Source organism: Bombyx mori, chromosome 7 (assembly GCF_030269925.1).
Source record: "Bombyx mori chromosome 7, ASM3026992v2".
Taxonomy (NCBI): Eukaryota; Metazoa; Arthropoda; class Insecta; order Lepidoptera; family Bombycidae; genus Bombyx; species Bombyx mori.
The window spans coordinates 2,971,225-2,984,826 of record NC_085113.1 but is presented as its reverse complement, the minus strand read 5'-3'; the positions used below and the strand labels follow the sequence as shown (position 1 = coordinate 2,984,826).

Here is a 13,602-nt window from a genome sequence, read left to right as displayed (position 1 = left end):
TTTATTTTATTTTTTATTGCATAAATGGTTGGACAAGCTCATAGCCTACCTGGTGTTTAGAGGTTACCGGAGCCCATACACATCCACAACGTAAATGCCGCCTTTCCTTGAGATATAAGTTCTAAGGTCTCAGTATAGTTACAACGGCTGCCCCACCCTTCGAACCGAAACGCATTACTGCTTCACGGTAGAAATAAGCAGAGTGGTGGTACCTACCCGCGCGGCCTCACAAGAGGTCCTACCACCAGTAGGTAAATCTCTTGTCATCTTCCATCTATAATTTAGTCTTGTGGCTACTCACATAAGCCTCACGACGTTCAGGCTCATCCAGGATTCAGGGTTTTTGTTAAGCATATATGTTTCGTACGTATTCTTGGCAACCGTAAGAATACATAAAATCCTAGATTGAGTCTTTAGAGCTGATTCCAGAAGGATTCATTATTATTCATTATTAATAATTTATACAGTATTAAAAGGAATATATTAATAAATTCACTTAACAAATAACTTCATCTTAATAAATTCATGACGATTCCGCTAACTTCTCCAACAGTATTCGTCGAACCTTTAACTTGAACTCGCACCGGTTAGTAATAGTACTGTGTGCTTAGTGTGAGTTTTTTAACGTTCTCGATAGCGTAAAAGTTAACTCATATTTGTATGGAGTTGGAACGTTTGTTTATGTTTGCCGCTAGGGGCGCTGTTCCAAATGCATCCAAATTTGAGTTTTTTGAACTTTTACGCGATCGAGAACGTTAAAAACTCGCACTCACTGATCTCGAAAGGACGCGCGTTTCATAGCAGAACAGACTGCACGACGAATTTAAGACTTAAAAAAAAATTTAATTACGTCTACAACTCACTCACCTTTTTGTACAATACCTAAACAATACAATCGTAATGATAAAATCCATTATATCAATTCGATGTAACTACAATCTCGAAACAGACTGCCGAAATCCCACTATCCCATAATCCCGGCATTAAATCACTCTTAAGAAGTCCGAGGCAGTTTGTCTTCACACGATGACAGTTTTATGGCGCGCCACACCATGGTCCGTTGGTGTTGCAACGTAAAATATTAATACACAATTTGTTCGCGCCAATGTCTGTTAATCTACTTTTATAGGAAGGAGGCTTTCGGGGATTAATTATGTGAGCATCGAATTATGTTACTGCGCTTCCAATGTTGCTATTTGTTTCAAACAAGGACTTTATGAGAATATTTTCGGTTTTTTTTTTTATTGCTTAGATGGGTGGACGAGCTCACAGCCCACCTGGTGTTAAGTGGTTACTGGAACCCATAGATATTTACAACGTAAATGCGCCACCCACCATGAGATATAAGTTCTAAGGCCTCAGTATACAGTCACAACGGCTGCCCCACCCTTCAAACCGAAACGGATTACTGCTTCACAGCAGAACCAGGGTTTTTTTTATTTTTTTTATTGCTTAGATGTGTGGACGAGCTCACAGCCCACCTGGTGTTAAGTGGTTACTGGAGCCCATAGACATCTGCAAACGTAAATGCGCTACCCAGCTTGAGATATAAGTTTAAGGCCTCAGTATACAGTTACAACGGCTGCTCCACCCTTCAAGCCGAAACTCATTACTGCTTCACGGCAGAAATAGGCGGGGTGGTGGTATCTACACGTGCGACTCACAAGAGGTCCTACCACCAGTAAAACCAGTACCACAACCGTGTACAATTTTTTACCTTTTTATAGTAAGTAGACTTTAAGAATTTACGTTTTATTATAAAACTTTACAATTAAAAGTAAAATAGCACCTAATAGTGGGAGTCATTGACGTGTGTTTGTTATGCATTTAATTAGGAAAAAAAGTCGGAAACAAAGTCGCATGTCTCAAAATAAGTACACCCGACGTCATATCTATTTCAACTGAGAACCCGCACATGTTGGTATCACGAACCTGCCTGTTTTTGCCGCGAAACACTCAATTTTTCACCTTAAAATGTGGGGCAGAAATTACACAACGCATTACAACTAAAATCTGAATTAATACTGTTGATTTTGTTACTCCAAACTGTTGAATTATTATGTGTATGTAAGTAGGTATATTGGAATATAAATTATATAGTCATTTCATATTACATTTAACGGTATATATCTATTTATTATATGTATGTATTTTCTTTAATAATGTATTATTAATACACCGCACACATACCTGCTGTATCTTTATCTTTTCCAGAATTTCTGTTTAACGGGTGTCTGAAAGAAATTGCTTTTAGCGATAAGACCGCCTATTGTACAAATCTATCTCCTTGTTGACTGTTTTTCTAATGTTAATTGTGTTTTGGTGTGCAATAAAGTATGTTCTCTCTTTCTCTCTCTCTAATATCTCAAGAGGGTGGCGAGGCAAACTTCACCTCCTAGGAGGAGACGAAAACCGGCCTTTGACACTATTGCTTTTAAGACGGAATTTGCCAGACGACAGATTTATTCGTCAGGTATCAGAATTTATAATAAGGTAAATGTATCTCTGCAGATAGATGGCTTAAATAGGTGTGAAGTTAAACAGGTATTACGTACGTACTACATTCTTACAGATCGATCTTCCTGGTTAACTTACTTTACCTGGTGACCTAGCACTGAACCACTGACTTTTGTAACACAGGTTTTCCTAGCATAAAAGTCAGGGAATATTGTTATTGTGTACCTGATAAAAAAGCCATGTATACTATTATACTAGTGTTATAAATTCTTGTACGTGCTTGTATTTTAAGAGGCTTGAATAATAATTATTATTTTTTTATTGCCCTTGTAGGCAGACGAGCATACGGCCCACCTGATGGTGAGTGGTTACCGACGCCCATGGACTTCAGCAATGCCAGGGGCAGAGCCAAGCTGCTGCCTACCGAGCCAAGCCGCTGCCTACCGAGCCAAGCCAATATTATTATTATTATTATTTTGAGCCAATTGTGGAAACCTATCGATCCTACGAAACCTACAGATATATAGCTATATTCCGTAAATAAATCACTCTGAAGTGAACTAATTAAATACATTAGGCCGTCCAGCGTTCAATTTGATCGGAATGTGACGGCACTGCGCTCGTAATTAGTGACGCGCGTGACACCCATCGGTGACGTCACGACATGTGTTATAATTGTTTTGATAAATTCCGTGTCGTATGTTATTCTTGTTTTGAAGCTGACTAAGCTACTGAGCTAAGCTAAGCTACTGAGCTAAGTCAAAATTATGCTATATTATAATATTATTATTTTCTTTTTTTTTATTGTTACGCAGCGATCTGTTTCAATTCACAATGATAACGATCTGTTTCAATTCCTTTGGCTGTTTTTCATGTTATGAACAAACTCAGATGTTCATCTTTTATTATAAGATTTAATGTCTATCTCTAAGGTAGGCCAAGTTCTTCCCTTGTTTTTAACGCTAGCGATACCCGGTCAAGGGGGTAACAGACCGGGTTATATCCTCGTCCATCTCCAACACCTCTTTTTTTAATTATTCTACCTATGCTGATAGCCTTGAGAGGCTATTTAAGCTTCACTATGCTGATAGCCTTGAGAGGCTTCACCCAAGCGTGTAGGTGAACTCTCGGCGCTCAAACCGGAAGTGTTGCTAACATTGGGCTTAGCAAGAGCAGTGCTTCGCAGAATCTACCACTGGATCGGAAACACGATTCACTGATCCAACGAGAAATTCAGTGGGCTGTGCCTATGGGTTAATTTACTCGCCGAGCCTTTGGTCGCAAGCGACGGGCTCGACAAGGACGGTGAACGGTGCTTGAGGTATCTAAAAGCACCGTTAATGGGTCGGGAGGATCCGTAATGACGTGTTTAGGGCGACATCGAATGTTTACCATTCCGTTCACAGTATCGGGTATGTAATTTCAGGCAGCCACAACAAGAGGGTTTTCGTATCGCCACTTTCTCAAAGTGGCACAATGATGCCGACTGTATATACTTACTGACTGAATCAGCCTTCAGGTCATCATAGAGATCCACATTCCTTAGGAAGCATGGTGCTCCAACGGCTATCCTGCAAAAACGGGTTTGAATGACTTGAAGGAATTCCTCTCAGGCGACTCCGCCTTGAAAAGGCGCGCGAGACACTCACCATGCAGAAGCAATTACCACTAAAGCTCGTCGAGCTATACCTACGGAGCCCCATAGTGCGCGCCGAAGCTATATTCTTCCCTAGTCCTAATTGGTGATGTCTGTATGTGCCACGCTCCGCTGACGTCAGAAAGACGTAATTATATAAGAAGAGTAATTGTTTTGTCAGTTGTTTACCTGAGGATTTTTGTCGCTGACATCCGAGAGGGGGACATGTAATTAATTCGGGATCAAGTTATATTTGGGTGTGTGTGTGTGTGTTTTGATTTATGTAGATAGGTAAACAATGTCATGGATGCTTAACGGTTACCGGAGAACCATAAAAATGTGGTTAAAAAACTTGATAGTTGAAGTCCGCTCTTCAGAAGACCAACTTTTCAGTTTGAATGCACAGAAGAGGGGTCCCCTTCAACATCGATTTCCATATTTGATCATTGGCAGTTGTTTGTAATCGGACGAGGAAAACACGAAAATAGAACTATAGGTTTTGCGCATGTTTTGCGTTAAAAAATCCAAATTCATAACAATTAATGACACAAAGACCCGTCGTAACGTATTATTGGACATTTAATCACAACTAATTCAGATAGCACTCCACGAAACAGGTAGTATAAGTATGCGATGTGAATCTACCTTTGGTGTCTTTTCACGCAATACTTCCGCTGTAGTTCGCTGCGTTTCTAGCACCCGGGGTTTCGTCAGAGTCTAACAACAGTGACAAAATCCCGCTGTCACTGTTTGTCCACGCCCGAGTCTATCGCGCCTTCAAGTATAATAATATTAGATCATTGACTGTGCGCTGGCTTAGACTGGCATCACTCCAGCCTTTAGAGCGTGACACTATATACAATGCAGTACTGTGTGAAGTCGTGGTATATCGCATCTTTTTTTTAAAATTTTTATTGCCCTTGTAGGCAGACTATCGAGAAGATGGAGAGGCTATCAAAATTACACTAACCGTCATTTTTATGTTCGAGCTAGTAGGCCACGACATAGACCAGCATATCGCCCCGACCAAAATTCTGGGTTCCATAATGTGGTAGGCAGCGGCTTGGCTCTGCATCTGGCATTTCTGAAGTCCATGGGCGGCTGTAGCAACTCACCGCAGGTGGACCGTATTCTCGTCTGTCTAAAAGAGCAATAAAGGCAATAGACAATAAAAAAACTAATTCGTAAGAGGACCCTACCCCTACAGATTAGAGATCGTATGCCATTAGAAATTATCAAAGTTTTTGCTAATCGACCCTCAACGAAAACATCGCCAAATTTTTCAGCAAACAAATTTCATGTAAAAGTGAATATCAATTAATAAACTGGCCGCGAATAATTACGAACGTGTCATATTAAAATTATTTTCGTTCGACGAATAATCTAATTGTGTGCTTGGCGTTACCGGAGCCTAATTGGTGTTATCTAGTTGAGTTAAACATTCAGAAACTCAATTCGAAATAAGAGCTCAATATTCGGAATCCTAAATACCTGACCATTAATTAGTCTGATTGTATCGATAATTACACTTTCGATTACACAATGATATTTAAATTCGAATGTGGGGCAGCCGTTGTAACTATACTGAGATCTTAGAGCTTATTTATCTCAAGGTGGGTTGCGCATTTACGTTGTAGATGTCTATAGGCTCTGGTAACCACTTAACACCAGGTGAACTGTGAGCTCTTCCCCCCATCTAAGCAATAAAAAAACTTTTGGCTTTAAAAATCGGATAGCTTTTTCTTACAAAGATTTTGATGGACCTTCGAAAGTAGAATAGGTATTGAGAGATTACAATATAATAACTAAAGCTGAGCAGAGAAGTTTTATCTTTAGGTCGCAATAACGACTACAGTGAGACGATCCCATGAACCACCTGATCTTAGCGAATGATGCACCTGCAGAAATAAGGTTGCAATCTTAATCCCATTGGCACCACGAAGCTTTTTGCACAATAAAATCATTTTTTCTTACACTATTTTTAATTCAAATTTATTAAAATTTATTTACTATTTTTTAGTTGGATTTTCTATAAAAGCGTATTTCGTTAGTTTTTTTAAACTATTATTTATTGAAGTGAAACTTCCTTATCGGCGTTGGAAAAAAATTTACCGTCACATTTTTCGGTTACGCGTCACATTTTTCCGTTACGCGCCATCTGTTTTGTATTCATGTCTATGATAATAAAATCCTTTTGTTTAAACTTTATCTAATTTAACTTTTTTGTATTCATGTCTATGATAATAAAATCCTTTTGTTTAAACTTTATCTAATTTAACTTTATTTAACCAATTTCTAGAAAGTTGCATGTAGATCATTTTTCGAAAAATAAGGCCATAAATAAGTTTCACTTCTTACGTGTGTACACTAGTACACGCACACATTTTTTTTATAGTTTAACCACTGCTTTATGCTTACACTGTGACGCCTACAGCGAGCGTTTCTCAGTCGACTGCACCGAATATTTACTGCGTTCGGGCGTCGAGGCGTGTGCGATAAATACATTTTCACTTACGCGATTAAAATCGCAACAGCTAGTGTTGGTTGGTACATATTATTCGAATAAATTTATTTGACGGCGACAGGCAACTATAAAATTATTGTCATGTCACATGCACTTCGTAAATAATTATTATTATACATAGAATAGTACACAGTACATAATTATGGAAATACTACAAATAAAAATATATCATATAAACGTATGTGACTCATCACTAATCCTTCGAAGTACTCATACTCGGAAATAACTATTTTGGCTATTAGCTCTTACGCGTGACTCCGCCCGAGTACTATGGAGCTTTTCCGATTTGAAATTTTATTTTGATTGAGACTGATTGAGTATTATTCTCATAATTTGTGTACGGCCTCTCAATACTCTCAACGGCGGTCTGGTGTAGTGGTAAGTGACATGGTCACTACACAAGGGGGTCGCGGGTTCGAATCCCGCCAAGGGAAGATATTTGTATAATAAATATAAAATGTCTTTTCCAGGGTTATGGATGTATATTAAACGTATGTGTATTATAAAAATCATACATTTATATATCTATGGTGTATATCTATGTTGTCCAGATCATAGACACAGCCCACTGAGTTTCTGTGGCACTGCTCTTGCTAGGGCCAGTGCTAGCAACACTCTCAGTTTGAGCCCCATGAGCTCACCTACTAGCTCGGTGAATCTGGAGGCTACTAGAATATGTAGGAAAAAAAGTGAAGGGAAGAATTTATTGAAATATAGATCTGTATACAACATTCTACGGACTATCTATTATTTTGAGCTAGTACGTGTAAGTTTGACCACTTGATACTCTCAAACAGCCAACAAACAGATGGCCATGTGAAAAGAATGAAGTGTCCACATGAATTCTTGCCATTTTCAGCGTTAGGTCCTGAAATTTATAATATTCTATGTACGTTTTTATCTTCTAAGAATATTTATCTTTAAAGCTAACATACATTTGTTGGTGCTGTTCTTCGCACAGATTCGCGTATGGAAAGACTGATCAAATTTATTTGTATTTGGTAAATTTATTTCTCTCTAAGCACCTAGCCGATGCTTAGATTGAATAAGAACACATACACTTAAGTAATTCTTAGGTATTCCCACAACGAACGTTTGGGAAGCATACAGCGGTATGATCGTGAAATTTATAACGCTTTTAGTCTTACAACACTGGTTTTTCAGGCGCGATGCTATTTTGAGTAACATTAATTATAGTGAATTACAGTTATCTAGATGTGGCATATTTTTATTTCTGTCCAATGTGATCGTCTCATTGGTCAAATGGTTAGTGCGACTTCTGATAAACTTTGAAGCTCATAGAATTAGGTTCTCAGAGGAGAAAATCGTCTCTGCTTATTTATAAATGTTACATATTTGCGTGGCCTATTTCTGCCGGGGAGTAACCAGACCATCCAGCTGGAATATATATGTATGTAGTTGCTGCAATCCAATCAAGACTTTAATTTAATATCTCAAGGTGGAAGTTGGCCCTCAAGGTCTTTATTTTATTTGCCTAAAAAAAAACAAATAGGATAAGTAATTTACGGAACTATCTGCAGAACGATATATCCCACATTCTCCCCTAGGCGCGGGACCACATAAGAAGTTCGGCCCCGACCCAGAAAAATTAATTGAATGTACGGAAAATCCAAATAAAAATAAAATCGAGGTCACACTGTAACTACATTTAACAGTGAGTAGTCGAATTTTTCATTTATAAGCTCCGCGCATCGATAAAACCCTTTCAATTGACCAATGGAATGGCGCTTGCTGTCAGAGTTCGTCGCGTTAAATTATTCCAAAAAACGAGTACAGTTTTAACTCATTTGCCATGTAATCGAATTAAAGTGAAAAGGTCACTTAGTCGGCGAGTAATTTTTACTCTTAAATTAGAGTTGTAGGCTGTGATCGTGGCTTTGCTGATGTCCATAAGTGACGATGACCAATCAGCATAAGGCGGGTCGATGCTAATCTGGCATTGCCATAAATAAATAATTAGTAAGACTAATGTAAATAATGAGTAAGATTAACTAATTAAGACTAATTAGGCAGCGGCTTGGCTCTGCCCCTGGCATTGCTGAAGTCCATGGGCGACGGTAACCACTCACTATCAGGTCAGCCGTACGATCGTCTGCCTGCAAGGGCAATAAAAAAAATGTGATTACTAACAAAAATATGAAATGCTATTGAATTTTAGATTTACAAAAGATTTACTCCTGATTTAATAATTATAGCAAATATTTACCGCTTACCGCACGAGGATTCCGGGCTACAGGAGTTCTCGTGTACTTAATAAAACTAGTGTGGTCCCACAGTAGTCGAAATTCGACTATAATTAATTGAAACTATAAGTTTGAACATTATTATGGTTCTATTGTCAAAGACTATACTTCTATAATCACAGATTTCGCCAAGATTACACTAGAGACAAATAGACAACATTAACCAATTCTCAATTTGACCTCAGACTAACAGAGCAACAAAAGTTTGACAATAAACATAGAGTATACATATGTGTGTGTGCCAAATACATGGTAGTGTGTGTAATGTTTTTTTTTTATTGTTTTAATATATTATTAATGCATAATTTAAAAAATAATTACCATTCTGCACTCCTTCGCTATATTCTCTATAAGTGTGGGAAATTACATACTCTTCTGTCCACGCAATTTTGGTAAAAAGGGCTACAAAGCTATTGCTTCACGTATTATTTTAATCACACGCAAGGAATAATCTTGTAACTCAACTATTGAGTTGCAATGTTATTCTTTGCACCTGTCGTTTAAATTTGTGCTTTAAATTAAAACCTCTATTACAGTTTGATTTGATGTTTTTTACCTACATTATTTTCAAGGCTTCGTTTAGTTTACAGTTTTCATGGTCACGGACGATAGTCACATCTTAGGACCCGACTTAGTTACTTGTGTAGTAATAAAATGATTTTACAGACTTGCAGATCTAAACATGTTGCCAATTTTGTCAGTATCTCTTTTTTTTTTTTTTTTTATTGCTTATATTGGTGGACGAGCTCACACAGCCCACCTGGTGTTAAGTGGTTACTGGAGCCCATAGACATCTACAACGTAAATGCGCCACCCACCTTGAGATATAAGTTCTAAGGTCTCAGTATAGTTACAACGGCTACCCCACCCTTCAAACCGAAACGCATTACTGCTTCACGGCAGAAATGGCAGGGCGGTGGTACCTACCCGTGCGGACTCACAATAGGTCCTACCACCAGTGATTACGCAAATTATAATTTAGCGGGTTTGATTTTTATTACACGATGTTATTCCTTCACCGTGGAAGTCAATCGTGAACATTTGTTAAGTACGTATTTCATTCGAAAAATTGGTACCCGCCTGCGGGATTCGAACACCGGTGCATCGCTCGATACGAATGCACCGGACGTCTTATCCTTTAGGCCACGACGACTTCATCTCCCTTGAAGTACGTCATTTGATTATGTCTACGACTCGTAAAAACCAAAATAATACTATAATGTGCATGGCATAAGTACATAGTCATTTAAGAGCGTTTATATTATGAAATAAAATAATTAAATATTTTGAAAAAACTAATATCTTGGCATAATTAGGAGTGAATATTTGTTAATAGAACCGAAAATAATGTTAAAATAAAATAATGACACCTCCAAAATCGAGTTCCGTGTTTGTAAGTAGTGAGTTTTGGAAGCGCTCTGGGGTGATGCATTTAAAATGTCGGCATATTATTACAGCGCTTTTGGATTGAATATGCAATTTCGAAAAGGGCACATGTCGCATATTTTGTCAAATACGTTTTTTCATATACATGTAGTTTTGAGGCTTACCTACACCCATTTTATAATAATTCCAGTAATTTTCAATTGCTAATTAACACTAAAATATATCTCAAAAGTTAATATTTTAAATTTTACACTGCTTTAGAAATTAATCAGTTTATTTCATTTCCTGAACATTTTCCATATTCAGAGATGTGCCCTTTTCGAAATTGCATTTTCAATTTGTTTGAAACATTTTGTTGTCCTTAATTTTATATAAAGTAAATAATTAGTTGTTAAAAAAGTTAAATAAACATTATTGAAATTATAATAATATGCCACGGGCTATTTCTACATGGTGACATTTATTAAAAGTCATGATTTTTTTTTCTTTCTGGTCAATCCCTCAATGCTGAGGATCGTGACTGTATGTCAATCTTCTCCACTCGGTCCGGTTCTGCGCCATATGTACCGCTCCCTGTATCTGGCCTCCAGTCACCTCCTTGAGTTGGTCAACCCATCTAGCTGGCGCTCTTCCCCTAGCGCGCTTCCCCTCCATCTGTCCGAGAATTGTGAGTTTCTCCAGGCTGTGCAATGAGGATCGCATTATGTGCCCAAAGACACTCCGGATCCTTTCCTGGCACATAGTCAGCAGGCGCTTGGTGACCTTCAACTCTTCGAGGATGGAGACATTGGTTCTCATAGCTGTCCAAGGAATGCGTAGCAGCTTTCTCCAGCAATACATTTCAAACGCCTCAATCTTTTTGCGTTCCTTTTTCCTGAGACACCAAGTCTCCTAAAGTCATGATGATTGACCTAAAAGAATCAATACAGTTTAATAAATTTATAAGTATTAGGTTATGTAGTACACATTGTTGTAAATCACTGAATTGTTTTAGATGATTTTAACAATTAGTACTTATTAATATTAAATAAGTACATACCTTGAGAATTTAAAAATCGTCAACTATAAGCCATACGAATTTAAGCTTGGTACTTGGCTTATAGATAAGGACAGAATAAGAATTGTTAACGTGTAAGACAAGGTCAGATAGTCATAGTGATTTTGTCAAAGTAATAACAGATGGCGCTGTACAAACCATAACTGTTTTCATTTGTTTTTATGGATTTTATTACAAATTCTAAAGGTTTTATTGTTATTATTTAATTTCGTTTTAATTATATTATATATCTTTAATAGAATATGTTAAGAGTTTTTGCTCTTTTTGAATAATCTTTGTAAAGTCGAGTGTTGTTGTAAATCACGCTTTCAATAGTTTAGTTTTTTTAGGTATATATACAAAATATCGTGCTCTACAAGTGTACTTGCTTCGGCAGTACATATACTAAAATTGGAACGATACAGAGAAGATTAGCATGGCCCCTGCGCAAGGATGACACGCAAAATCGTGAAGCGTTCCACATTTTTTGAACAATTTTATAACATACATCGGATTTTTTAATTAGTTTAAAAATATATTTGATTCGTTATCAAATGTTAACATAAATATTAATACTAGATAAACAGTTTATGTATAAAAAATTGTTTATTTTTTTAAATAAAAAAACAAATATTATCCTATTTTTGGTCAAGCTTTTGCTTTTGGCTAAATCGATAAAGATCTTTCATTCAGCTGATGAAATTACGGGATAGAATGACCTAACTTGTATTTGTGTATCTTGAAAATGTCTTTTTTTTTTTTTTCCTGCCGATGCTTGTCTTGTCTTCCTATGCCTTGAGAGGCTATATCAGCGTAACCTTAACTAGTAGATGGGGCTCAAACCTGAAGAAGTTGCTAACACGAACCCTAGCAAGAGCCGTGCTTCGAAGAATCTACCACTGGATCGGAAACGCGACCCACTGAGAAGATCCGGCGAGAAACTGAGAGGGCTGTGTCTGTGGGTTAGTTTACTCGTCGAGCCCTTCGTCCAGTTCACAGATAGCAGCTTAGCTATGGCATTAAGCGAGCTAATAGCTCCATTGTCTGCGAATGCAAAAATATTATTTCAATATTGTATGTATATACACAGACGTGTGTAGGAGGAATATAACGATCCGCTTAATAGCAAACGAGCACTGACTTCATTTGCTACCAATAAAAACAATAAAATGCACCGCTATAGTTTATTTTTCAATATTCTAAAGCAACGGACACTTTATTAAATTCTATTTAGAATTTATCATTTCATGCAATTTGAACTGTTTTGCTTCTCACTTTCCTTCTGCAAGACAATCATCCAGAATCACTTGATCTATGTTTTCAGTTGAAAACACGAATATAATAGATCCGTTTAACGTGGCTTTCTTTCACAATACTTCCAAAACAACTTGACCTAACTTTTCAATTGACTAACCTTGTAACCGGAGGTCCATTTAAATTGGTTTTGTTTCCATAAAATAGGGGAAATTACAGCAGCATATTCTAAAGGAAATCTCGAATATCACTTAAGCAGAGACGTATAATAACAATAAATTCACGATAACGCATTTGAATATGGATCTTTGGGCCGGAGAGGGTGATTTGAAACGGGTCGCTTAACATCCCTGGAGTGAGGACTGCGGAGTTTTCCTCTTAACACGTACAATTTAGAATGTTCCCTTTTCGTTAAGAGGCAGTCTTCGTACGACTGGTAATTGAAGACGGTACACTTGAAAAATACCCTAAAAATATTACTGGTAGCCTGAAGCACGCTTGTTGGGGAAACATGCCTCAAAAGTTGGATTAATAGTTAGTAAGATAATTTCTACTCATGATAACAAGTTTCAATTTTAAGTATAAACAAGAATTTACGACACATACTAATTGTTTGATATTAGTATAACGCACCTTTAGAAATAAAAGTGGCTTAACTAAAAATTTTAAGAAAATGAATTTTTGTACTTTGAACGACTTTATAAAAATAGCTTTTAATTTAAAAAGAAAAATTAAAATTTTAGTTACGAAACAACAAAATACACTTTCCATCTCTTTTAAAATAAGCGCATACTTTAAACTTTAAGGTGTGTACTTTAAAGCTTCAGTATTAAAATCAAAACTGAAAAATTACAATACCTAAATAATATTTTTGATGTTCACCAAAAAACAAGAATTTTGGATTAGGCCACTTCAATTCTAAAGGTGAGTTCAATTTTAGGTATTTATTATAATATTATTGGTACAAATATTGGTAATATTCAACTGGTCAATATCACATTTAAGCAAAGTTGTTTTTTAATCCGCCTTAACTTTTCGATAATAC

The 13,602-nt window shown here is 37.0% G+C and overlaps 1 non-coding gene across 1 annotated transcript; it reads left to right on the top strand.

Moving 5' to 3' along the window:
• The first annotated feature begins 11,684 nt into the window (after nt 1-11,684).
• On the top strand, nt 11,685-11,791 carry LOC119628772 (U6 spliceosomal RNA). Its single transcript, XR_005244914.1, has one exon. It is a non-coding gene; the product is annotated as a U6 spliceosomal RNA (small nuclear RNA).
• Nucleotides 11,792-13,602: the final 1,811 nt, after the last annotated feature.